Source organism: Pinus tabuliformis, chromosome X (genome assembly GCF_031772625.1).
Source record: "Pinus tabuliformis cultivar Carrire ecotype Pingquan chromosome X, CPIR1, whole genome shotgun sequence".
Lineage (NCBI taxonomy): Eukaryota > Viridiplantae > Streptophyta > Pinopsida > Pinales > Pinaceae > Pinus > Pinus tabuliformis.
In genome coordinates, this window is record NC_142308.1 from 1,576,465,081 (window position 1) to 1,576,478,161 (window position 13,081).

The following is a 13,081-nucleotide window of genomic DNA, read 5'->3' on the forward strand; positions in this document are numbered from 1 at the left end:
CCATAGAGCTTTTGACATTCAGCGCAGATGCTTAGTGGAGCAGCTGCTTTGATCCAAAATTGACCTGTTTTTTAGTGTTTTTCAGTGGAGAACTGATCTGAAGTGCTGTGGTTTGCTGACCTTGTTCCTCTAGGGGTAGGAACAACATGTTTAGGGACTTTGGATCCCTCAGATTATTGACATTTCATGCTCCATGCTGTAAGGCACAAAAATGTCTATAACACAAAGCCTGTGACGCTCTGCTTCTGCGCGCATCCCCAATATCATGCAGCTTCTGGGCATAATATTTTATAGTCCCATGCTTCCTTTCAACTACTTGGAGTGCTAATACTATCCTTCCTATGGCTAGTCAGGTGGTCGCCCCACCCATGTGGGGCTCCATCTCGTTCTCCACCATTGTTCGCGGAGAATCCCCATCTTCCATTGTTGTGGTTGGCATTACGCACTCTACTATTTGCAATGTGCTACCCTGGTCACTACGTTTGGTGATATGCAGTCCAAGCCAACGCAGTAGACTAACTAGTTCATGATGATAGTTTTCCAATTGGTCAGTATGATCATACGCACCTTGCCTTGTCATCCTCGGTTTTTCAACGAGAAATGCTTCCTTTATTTTTTTTCCGACTTCTTGACCTTCGCATCCATCAAGGCACTTTTCTCCCTTAGCCGTACCCAATAATTTTCAAGTTAGTGAAGTCTATGGTTTCCCTATCAGATTTCTTCCTCAAGTCTTATGTGTTCTATTTCATAAGGCTATGTGATTCCTTCGGTTCGGGCTTGATGGGCCATCGTATCTACCGGTGCTGCTATTCGCGGACTAGGCCTCACATGCTCCATAGGGATTATATCCACTCCTTCATACTTCAACTTCAGAATTACTCGCATGGTCAGGGTCTTCCACATGGTCCTATAAGCCCATAGAACTGCTGGTATGCACAAGTCCCAGTTAGCACGTCTCACATGGTGGACCATGTTCAACACTTCACACACTTTGTCAAAGGCTTCCCTGCATATAATCTTCGGTGCACTTGGTCTTATCATACTTTATTGTTCGCACCCTCATCTTGCCCACTCCTACTTGTTGTTCTTGTTTCCTATCATGAGGACGGTGTGCGTTCGTGCAGGTCGTGTACCATATGGCTATACCCATCTGGAGAGGCGGGTGCATAGGCTATTTTGTCCCTTATACATGGCTTCCATCCACAACTGAGGCTTTCCAAACTCTATAAGCATCACCCTTCTGCATTCGTGCTAGATATCAATACTTCTTTGATGCATACCCCACCACCTTGCGGGCGTAGTGCATAGTGCCCATTTTAGAGCATCGAATCACTGGTATTCTGGAAATTCGCTTTCAAATTTGTTCAGGAATTCATCCACCATTTTCAACCCTTCATACATAGGCAGATCCCTTACCTCCATTTTCACATAGCATAGTGATCTTACCATCATGTTGTAATTGAGCATGGTTACCTCGTGTAACCAGTTTTGCCATCGTTCTATTTCCTCATCTGAATCCGATGTGTAGGAGCTTTCACACTCCCATGAAATCCTGCCACCGACTGTAGGATTTACCTCATCCTGTTCCCAAGTGGTTATTTTATAGATACAGTCTAGCTCATCGTCACTCTCATTGTCATGCATTGTCTCTATGTAGCGCGATCCTTCCACTAGGTCTAAAGGTACCACTACACGAAGTGACTTTTTCTCAAAAATCATTTTGCATTTCTTTAGGTTTATCACTCCATGCATGTTAGTGGCCTAATCAATTCCCGGTAGTGTGGGATAGGGGTTGCTATCATCAACAATCTCTATCACTTCGAAATCTCCAAGAATGCTTGCACACTCAATGTTTATCGTTATTCCCTGCAATCTTCTGATCGGTAGGATCTTCTGCTCGTTTGCCATTCACAATTGGATAGGGTATCATTGCAACACGAGCCTGCCCATGCACTCCCATATCTGCTTTGGTAGTACATTCGCATTCAATCCTAGATCCAGAATCACTTGATCCATTTCATACTCTCTAATTTGCAGAGTCAATCTCATTTCCCTTCCTATTCGTGATGTGTGCTTCCCAAGCTTTCAGACTATGCATGGTTCTCGTGACCTAGCGCACCTAGTGATGAGTTCTTATAGTCCCTTCACAGCCTTGCTGTCACAAAACAACTTCATGCATGTCTCCAGAAAGGTAGTGAGCATTGAAGGATCCATCTCCAGCTCTAGTTGATCCTTACTACCTGAAGTGGAGGCCTTTGTGAAGCTCTTCTTAGCTTCCATGAATGTCTCCTTCGTGCACTCCAAATTGAACTCTGGTCCTTTGTAGGAGCCTTGTGAACCCAAGCACTTTCTTTGGGTTGCTTGCCCTTGTCATCTCCTATCATGATTCCACTTCGGAGCATGATGTTTACATTTGGGTCCTCTTGGTGCGGCTCAAACCTCATCAATTACAAATTCTGAGTCAGGTGAGGCTGCAGTATCCCTTTATCATGTAGCCTCGCTATCAGTGTAGGGAAATCCTTCGTCTAATCATGAAACTGAGTACAATATAAACATGATGCTCTCGTTGGATTTGTACAATCGCGGGCATAATACCCTAGCCCTCTGCAATTGTAACAAATTAGCTATCTGCATCCCCTTCTTGGTCCCATTCCACCTCGATCTCATCTGCGCCCATGAAATCCAATGTGCGCCATCCCTGCATTTTGATTGAGGGCTCGTATTTTGGTATGCACTCTATAGTTAGGAGTCTGATCCATCATCAGTTCATAACTTCCACAGGTGCGCTCATCATGGCTTACTGACCTACATAAATTATAAAACAATTGCTGGGACATCTGCGTATACTTCTGTAATAGATGATAATGATCTGTAGCATGTTTTCCTCCTATCTGACAAATCACGCACCATAATGTAGGTGGCGCGCTTGGTCTATCTTGTGACTCTGGTCTTAGTGGCATTGGACCTCCTTCCACCACTTATTTCTTGAAGACTAGACAATGGTCTTTGTCGTGTCCCTGTCCCTCGCACTTTATGCACGATACCTCTTCGCGCGCCTATGGGCAAGTTGTCCTGTACTATTTCAAACTATACATTTCCAGACATAAATTTTTCAGTTGCGCATGGATTTGTTGGAATCCCAGGTGAAAATCTTGCATTGGGGTCTTTTGCAGTCTCATTGCAATCTCCAAAGCTTCAACCTGGGTGGATAACTTCTGTTGTGACAACACCATCCTTAAATGCAGCGTTAGTGATGCTACAAACCATGCGTGTTGCTGTCCATCCATCAAGGTCATGTTGGCTTTGTGAATCATACTCTTCAGTCTCTGATCCAGATCCCGTGGGGCCTCTCTTGGAAGCATCGTGATTTCCTTAAACCCGATAATCAATTGTGTCTCTGATTTTGGCCTCCTAAATTCCCTAATTAGCACAGCCTGGATATCTGTGATCCCCACATTTGGATGGTCATTAGAATGCATAATGTACCATGTTAGTGCATGATCCTACAATGCGCTTACCAGCATTTCCTTCTTCATATTGTCATCCACGACTCCTTGTGCTTCTCATATAGCTTTTACCACGAACCAAAATTGGTATGAACCTTCATTCCCTACTCCTCTAAATACCAACAATTTTATCGCACTTGCCATATTGAACTGTGGTGGTGGTAGAGGTGGTGTGGGTGGAGATGGAGGTGAAGATGGTGAGACTGGTGGTGGTGTAGGTGGAGTCGTATGTGTGGAATTCACTGTATTATCGGACTAATCACACTTCCTGGTTAAACTTTCACGAGCTCTTTCTCACTTTCTCACCGAGGCAAAATCAAGGGGCTAGTTTCTATTTCTGTGCTACCTTCATTTCGATCGATCCTCCTGCTTCACATAGCCCCAAACATCAATTTATTCGCATAACTTGCTTTTCACACAATAGAATTTTAATCGAAGTGTTCAAATATTTAATGTACTTACCTCGCAGTCCTTTGAGGAAGCATCGTTCTGCCTCACTGTAGCTGACTAGAGTATCTACCATGAATTCGGTGATAAATATTCCTATAATTCAATCGTGCCAATGGTCCATACTGCGTGTGATCTTACCTTTTGATGCTTCTAGTCTGGGCACCAATTCTGGAGTCCACACAATCGGTTTGTTGAGCCTACACCTTCCCTGACTATCTGCTAGCTTTGTGATCCACTCATACAACTTAGAGGGGAAAGATGCAAAGAAAATTTTGTGGATTTCCCTATATAATTAGCGCTCTAACCACTGTTCCTTTGATACTCAGAGATTCTTGTTTCCTACACTGTGAACTCATGAATCTTTCTATCCAACCACCCTTCATTCTCTTTCTTCGTCAGATTCTAGTGACACGACATCAAACATCCCTTATGCAGATCTTGGTCCTGGCAATGGAACCATTTATTAGCTTATTTGGAACTGACCCAGTTTTGGAAGTGATTTAGCCAAACAAATCTTGGTACTACTTGCCCTTTCGGAAACATTCCACGAAGTCCGTACTGAGGTCTCACCCGAAGTAGTATGGCAAGGTGCTATAACCAGGTTTCCACACCCTAGAGACGTCTGATGGGTTCAAGTGGTTCGTAGTTCAACCCTACATGCATGTCAGTACGCACACTTACCCGTTCCTCATAGCCTGAGGTGCTTCCTTCGTGCAACACTACTCAAGGGACGAACAATGTTATTACGCAAGTCCTTACTAGTAATCCGATATTAGTTGATTAATTTAGCTTACTTGCATGTGTAAAGTATACTTAGCAATATAAATCATTCATACAAGTGTGCGCAGTAAATAAACAGTACACTAGCAATTGATATCAAACATGTAATAACTCAAGAACATATACACAGAATTTGGAACGAACTTCTTTTATTATTATCTTCTCCAATTACAAACTCCACTCCGCCCTACACACTCAGTTGCAGGGGTCTGCGCACTCAGTTGTGGACAACTAGGCCTCTGTGCACTTAGTTGCAGAGCCTTCTCCTACTTTATGACCTCAGATACACTTAGACACTTGCTATGTGCTTCTACTTTGCTATCTCATACTTCCCTCTAACTAACTATATTTTACACTTAGATCTTCGCTCTATTTATACAATCTTAGCTAACATTACATTCAAAACTAGGGCAGACATCCCTATGACTCTAACAAACATTTTTCACCTGCAATTCATGGAGCTTTACAACAATATCAACTCAAAACTTGGGCTTTGGGCCCCAAAACATGTCGTGGGGGGATTCCATGCCCAACAAGCCACCACGGGCGAGACAACATTAACAAAATATACAACACATTTCCATTAACAGATTATGTATTACAATAAGTGAAATAGCTCATGTGTTCAACATAGGTAAGAGAAACATGCATTACAATTTTTCAAGATTAGTCTTATAACAATTACAATACATGTGTGAGAACTTGCTGACCTGTTAGCAGGCTTCTAAATTAAGCGAAAGTTCCAAGACACATCATTACACCATACATCACTAACCCCGTGCATGGGGTATTGGAGCCACTACTTACTCCTCAAAGAAAAGATTACAGACTCTCATGGCTATGTGGGAGGAGCTGACGTGAAATGTACTTTCATGTAAAAATGTGGGGCTATTTATAGCCAAGGGTGAAACTAACCCTTGTGGCTGTTCGACTACCCTCATGACTTTTTTACTTCCATGGCTTTTCGACTTTGCATGACTCTTTTTACAACAAGTGGGTCTCTTGGACTTCCACGTTACATTACATTGATTAACAATATAGCCCATAGTAGAGATGTGTGCAACATGACTCATTAAATGAATCAACACGATAGTGCTGGTACATTCATACTGTTGTTGGAGTGCATGTCGAGCTATAGTGCTGCTGGGTGATGGATGTCTTCGTGGTGTGTCACAGATTCAACTCCGCACGACAAGGTACGCAGAATCTTTGATGGTCGTTGGTTCACTTGATGTTGCTTTGATACATTTCTCTTTGTTTGTATGCTGGAAGGCCTGACAAGATCATATGTTCATGAAAGGTGCATGTTTTTCCGTTCGTCCATCCATGAGCATATCTTGCATGTTTTCTCCTCCATTTGTCTGTGAACATATCTTTGCATGATGATCCATTCACGATCACATCTCTTCCCATGAATCGTTCTTCCTTATGTTGGTCAACCTGTCTTTCTGTATGTGCTCCCTTTGTTCATCTCATTCTTCGCTACGCCATGTTTGTTAGTGTACCTGTTCTTGTAGTCACTCATGATGAGATGACATCAAATCCAAAAACCTCCTAGTCTACCATGACATATGATCATTTTGGATGTACGTGAATGCGAGAGGTACCAAGGTTGTCAGGTGGGATGATGGTGCAGGGCATTGCTGATGAAAACTATGCAAGAGCCACTGTGTGATAAAGATGGGAAATCCAAGTTGACTGTGAATGTCTGTGACATCTCACTCGGCTTGAAGGAAAAACTGTGCAAATTGTGAGAGGGTCAGTCCAGGCTATAGGAAGGAAAGGCAAATAGAATCTCTGCATCCATAATGAGCAGCCAGCAGGGGCTGGAAGGAAAATTCTGCACAATCTTATGGAGGAACAGGTCAGGATGCATGGAGGATCAACAGGCATAAATTGCACAGTGTTTTGGAGGAACTCGTTGGGAGCCTGGTATCCAAAACTCCACAATTCCTAGAGGGAGCTGGCAGTTGGCTGCTAGGTTAGTTGCGGCATAAACTACACAATTCCAAATGGGAATAAGCAGTTAGGTGGCAAAAGCTTGGCAATAGAAACTACGCAATTACTGGAGGGAACTCTCAGTCTTCTACTGGGAGCTACTAGTGAGAGAAATTGCATGGATGCTGGGAGGTTGGCTTTTTGATAATCTATGCACAATATCTGAACTCAACAAAATTATGAGCAATAGAGAGCCTGCTCATGAAGACTTCACAATTTTCTAGATGAGCAGTTGGTCGACTGTCAAAAGAACTGACAGGGAAAACTACACAATTTTATGAGGTAGAGAGGGATGGGCACTAGTGTTTTTCCAACCTATCTAGACAATTTCCTCAATCAATAAAGTAGTCAAGGTTAATAGCCTCTGTGTAATTTTTGAGGGGAGTCACTCCCGGGGTGGCTGCCAGGTCAGACACTCTGGACGGCCAAAATGAAAGTTGATTGGATCGCTTGTGATCAACGTGGCTTGAAAATACTTGCTTGGTGCTTCCACATTGTTATGGGTGACAATCGATTGAGTCGATGGTAGGGTGATGGTATGACTGTCATAGGAGGGTCTACTTGTCATAACTTCAGCAAAATGAATAAGTGTGTGAATGAGTGAAAGATGCAAATTTGACCTTATAACACACACCCCCATGACTTGATGACGAGATGACTCAAATCAACCAGACACACATGGTCAACATGAGTGACTACCGATGTGAACGACACGTGAAATACTAGTGATTGATTGTTGATCGACTGTGATGACACTTGCACAATAGTGAATATGACTCTGTGTGTGAGAGCGAAAACTTCTTTCATAGCAAGCACAACAAGTACACATGAAGCAAAGACTTTAAGCATAACTACAAAATGGTCACAAGCATGACTTAGATAGAAACATGCAAAAAATTGGACAAAATGAACAAGCAAGGTGGGTGCGAAATCTCACATGAGCTCACGGAGTGAACCCAAGTGTACATAGCCATCAAGTGAAACTCTCAAGGGAGGCTCCCAATTTGGGTGCAGGCCAAAATTTTGGAGGGTGGTTGTAGCCATTACAACACTTGGTGAGACACCAGTAGAACTCCAGCTTCTCTATTTTGGTTCATTGATAGCACAGGGCCTCGGTATTTCAGGGAGTATTGAATTGCTATGCGAGTTACCCCATATTCCCCACTTACCCGATGGACATACGTGGTTCACCTTTAGCCAGCTCAGTTAAACACAATCAAAAGTTCAGCTCAGATCTCAGTGTTCTGAATCTGAGAAGGTGTTGACCTATTGGGGCCTGAACTAGGTTCAACTTTAATTAGCCAAACAAATCCCTACACTAGTGGCCCTTTCAGCATTAGCCCGCGGAGTGAGGATCGAAGTCTCACATGAAGCAGTATGGGGTGATGCTAGAACCATGTTTCTACAGCCTGAGATGGTCGTGATGTCGATTTATTCCTTCTATTCTTGCTTCCACATAGGTCGTTAAGTTCTAAGGCTCTGGCTATCTAACCCCTTATTCGTCCCTTCGATACCTCCACAAAAGGGTACGGTTGACCTTCGCGTGGCCCTAACCTTCGGTTTAAACACTTTCACGCTGCTAAGGCAACATATTGTACAGATTTTCAAGTTATCGTAAGAATCTTACTTATCTTATTAGTTAATCACATCTAGCACCGCGTAAACATATATTCTTATTTGTGTTCAGTTATCCAATGTAATTACACATATTTTCGTATCACATAAGCATAATAAATGAAATTCGTAGACAACATGACAAGATGCATTAACCAGAACAAAGACACAAAATTTGCAGAATACTTCTCTTTATTGATATCTTCAAGTGATTACAGACTCTATCTATCCTGCACACACAGTTGCAGGGGTCTGCGCGCTCAGCTGCGGACTTCCACGCTAGGCCTCTACGCACTCAGCTGTAGAGCCTTTACCTATGCTATGACCCAAAAATTAGACTTCCTACTTCAGAGTTATGACTAGCTTAGCGATTATTAGCTACCTAGAGCTTAATAACTTAGCTCTATTTATACAATCCCATGGTCCACGAACCATGGGTTGATCTTTTATAACTGAATTTACTTTACAAAAATAAGGGCAAACAACCCTTTATGATTCATGACACCCTCGCGCTCCGCGACCGCAAAATGCAGAGACTTTTCACTTTTATTAGAAAATTTGACCCAAACATGTGCTTTTAGCCCAAAAATTTTCATTGGGGAATCTCATTCCCAACAGGCCCCAACACAAACATCGTGACTCACCCTCGAGTCACTCTGGAGGCGCATAGATCTTAGTGTAAAAACCTTCTAGCTTGACCCATGTGATTGCAGCCTCAGGAGTGCACTGAGCTATTGCCTGCTTCGCAGTCTTCGACCATATGCTCGGTGACTGCTCCTGAACTGTCGAACTAAAGCTTTTTCGGAGTGGCTTGTTGAGTCGAAAGCTTTCCTTCAATAGAGCTTATGACCATGTAAGCTTCATCCAGCCAGGGCTTCAGTCTTGCCTTCAGCACTACTTCCTTTTGCAGTGTTTCATCCACTTATTCTTTTAGCTGCTTGGCCTCCTGCAACTTTGCTAGTCTTTGTGTCAACATGATGGTTCACGTTGTGCCCTTGACATCATCATAGCGCTGATGTAGCTCACGCGCTTTTGTCATGCTAGTCGTTGTACATTGGGGTCCTCCTGCAAGTTTTTCAGGACCTCAAACAACTACTCAAAAAGTTGCATGCAATCTGTTATTGTATTGTCCACTGTCGCTACTGCTTCTGTGAGAGTGGTTGCCTATTGCTCCATGACTTTTGGCAAAGTTGAAGGCTAGGCCTTCAACTGAAACTTTGTGATCTACAGGTTCAACTCCAATTTAATGTTCACCATCTTAGTACGAGTGCTGTGCACCCCCATAGCCAGCTTACGGATGCATACTTCAACTAGCTCCTCCTCAGGAATGGACAACTCTGGGACCATTCAGCATGCCTCCTCGATAACCTGCATAATGCACTTGTTCTGTTTGGTCACCTCAATCATAGTGGCAATGGCGGAGTCTCACTATGGTGCCATCTGTTTGTTGTTGATCCATTGTTCAGTGATCACTTGGAGGGTGCGGTGCTCATGGGCCCTCAGCTCTACAATCACTCCGTCCTATAAGAGGTGGAGCATTTCACTAGGGAGCGCTGCCAAATTCAACCCTACTCCCTTTATGGCACTAACAATGGGATGTTAAGTTTGTTCTCTATGGTCAGTGCTCCATCAAGAAAGACTATCGCACTAGAGGCCTTCGTGTGCAGCATCTCGGTAGCCTCTAAAGTGCCGATAGCAAGGTTGGTGGACACCGTGCCAACCTGAGATGCGCAGGTCTATAGCTCCTATAAAACAGTATGGATAGCCCCCAAGATTATCTACTACTGCTGCTTAAACTGTTGAAGGGCCTCCGTAGTAAAATCCCTCACTCTGTCACCGATATCATGCAAATCTCCCTCTGTGAGGGTGATGGGGTCCATGATGTCTTGGTAGCCTTTGATTTTTTCCTGGACCATCCTTTCTCCTACTCTTTTGGATGTTTAATGCATGTGGACATTTCTTGAGGGTTCGCGCCGTGCTATTCTTTCTGCTCGTCTGTCTCCTCCTTTGTCACATGTGAAGGTGACCTCGTGCCTTTATCAGAGCCTTGCTCTATCCCACCTGTATGCTTCATTTTCTGCTACACGACATCGTGCTCTACCTAGGCCTTTTCAACAACCTCCTCTTTCATTTTTTCAGCCAGGTATGTCATATTAAGATTGGCCTCCTCCTTCTATCTATGTAGTGAACTTGCTTCCTCCCACCTCCAAGTCTGTTGTAGCATGCCACTCTACCAGCCATTGATCGAGTACTACATCAATGGCGTCATCCACTGTCAGGTAAGGAAAGTCATAGCATTTCTGTGCAGGGCCCTTCCACGCATTGATGGACACATGGTGGTAGTCTGCTTTAAATTCTTCATAGCCCTGTAGGTTGGCATACACCATAGGCGACAACCATGGTTTCTGATTGATGGCCATGCAGATTTTCATCTCCATCAAGATCCAAAATCTCTTGCTATCCTTGAGGCACTGTGCATCCTTCATCAACCACACTAAAGTGTACTTCATTTCTTTTGGTAGTTCTGGTGTGAACGAAGGGAATTAACTGTCCTCTGGCAGCTCCCATGCTACCAGCATGATTGATAGCAAGAGCCACGTGTAGTGGAATGTCTTGCTGAGCTCCTGTGCTTTGCGGAAGTTTTCTAGGAACTCCCCATGAAGGTAGTCCAACCACTTAACCTAGGCTCTTTTGGCGCACTGGGCTTCTAGCGCGATGACAGGTGCTGACACCTCATCGATGCGACACTTCCTCATCACTTTCCCTGGTAAAATCTACATAGGGTCGGAGATGTGGATATGGCATATCCACGTGGCTTCTTCACCAGCTTAAACTTTTCTTTCATGGATTCCATGAGGGCCTATTCACTACCTTTTCCGCCAAATATCATGGCTGGATTCCCTCCTATGTAAGGCAACTGTGTTATCCTATGAATCAATCTATCCATGATGGGTATCAGATCCTCCAGCCACAGACACCCATCATGCACCAAGCATAGTAGTTGCTTGATGACCAGTACTATCACTGGTGTGCGGTTGTAGTGCGGCACCCAAAACACGTTGAGCAACCCTGCCTTGTCTACTCCTCTAAGCCACCTTTGCAGCTCTAATGTAGTCACTCCCATGTTTGTATCAATGATGCAATGCATTAGTTGCTTGGTCGCTAGGTGTGGGAACTTCTCTTGGTTAGCCAAGTCCCAGTCCTCACGTTTTAGTAGTGGCACCCGCGCCAAGCCTATTCCTTCGAATACAATCTCATTTAGAAGAAGTGGGGTTTGCACGGGGGTCTTGCTCTCATCAATGTCTTTTGGCACCTTGATCATGGGCTTGTACGGAGGGACATACTCAGGCAATCGAGTAATAGGGTCAACACCCTGGGCTTCAACCTCTTCCACTTATACTCCCACATCCTCATCATCCATTAGGATGTCTTCGAGTTCTTCCACCTTCGGCTTCAAATTTATGACTTTTCCCTTCTCCTATGCAGTACGCCTCAGTGGGTTTCTCCTTGGCGATGCATGCATTGGTATTGCAGGCTGGTTGCCCATTGTATCCTTCACAGTCTCCTTGGTTGGGGTGGGCTTTGGTCTCAACATTCCCGGTGATTTAGGGACTTTGGCTAATAGCTCGGCAACCTATGGAGTGGCTACTTCTACCTCCATTTCAACTTCCAACACTGACTCCTCTACTACTTCTTCAGTATTTATAGCTTCTGTGTACCGACATAATGCTTTCCAACAGTTCTCACGACGTCTCTGGTAAGTTTGCAAATGCTAGAGTCGGTTTCAAAGCTTCAACGAATTCTCCGTTAATGTGTGACTAAGAGCTCAACAACTCAATTCTGAAAATTACAAGTGTTTTTCGCTAAGTAACCACCTTTAATTTATAGGGCATTTTGAATTCAAATCCAACTGTTCCCCCAAATTCGGTTCATTAATGCCAGATTGGCAGTAGATTTTTAAGGATCTTAGCCATAAATTTCGTCTTAAATTCAAACCGCTTGCTCCATTTTGCTGCATTTCTTCCATCAAATCAGGACCAATGACTTTAATGGTCACTTTCTGGTCGACCTACGAAATTTCTCCCTGTGCAGCGTAGCTCCATTCGTGCTATCGTGAATCCTATGACACTTTGTTGCTTCGCACAATCCTCCAATCGCATAGCTCCCCAACCCAGGTAGTGTAGTTTATAGCTCTGTGCCTCCTTTCATCTCCCTAGAGCACTAAGACTGTGCTACCTTCATTTAATCACATCGTCGAACTGTCGGTGTATGGCTTCAATCGATTGCCATTCACCTTTCTTGGGAAGGGATCTCCATTCAACTTGACTAGCTATACCGCCCCTCCATTGGTAATCTCCTTAATGACATAGGGCCCTAACCAGTGCATCCTAAACTTCCCTGGAAATTTATCAAATTTATTGTCATATAACAAAACTACATCATTTACCTTAAAGGTGCGCAGCTTACAGTGTCATCATGCCATGCTTTTTCGTGCTGCTTTTGGACTTGTTGGTGAAATCCAACTAGAAATCACTCTTCCTCAAGCTCATCCAGCTGTGCGAGCCTTTCCTCTAGGGCTTCGCGATCCATCATACCTATGAGTGTCGCTATGCATAGAATAGGAACGATGTATTCCATGGGCATTACTACTTCAACACCATAGACAAGCCGGAAGGATGTTTGTCCAGTCAACTTCTTACATGTTTTCCGATAGGCCCATAGTACTGCAGGTA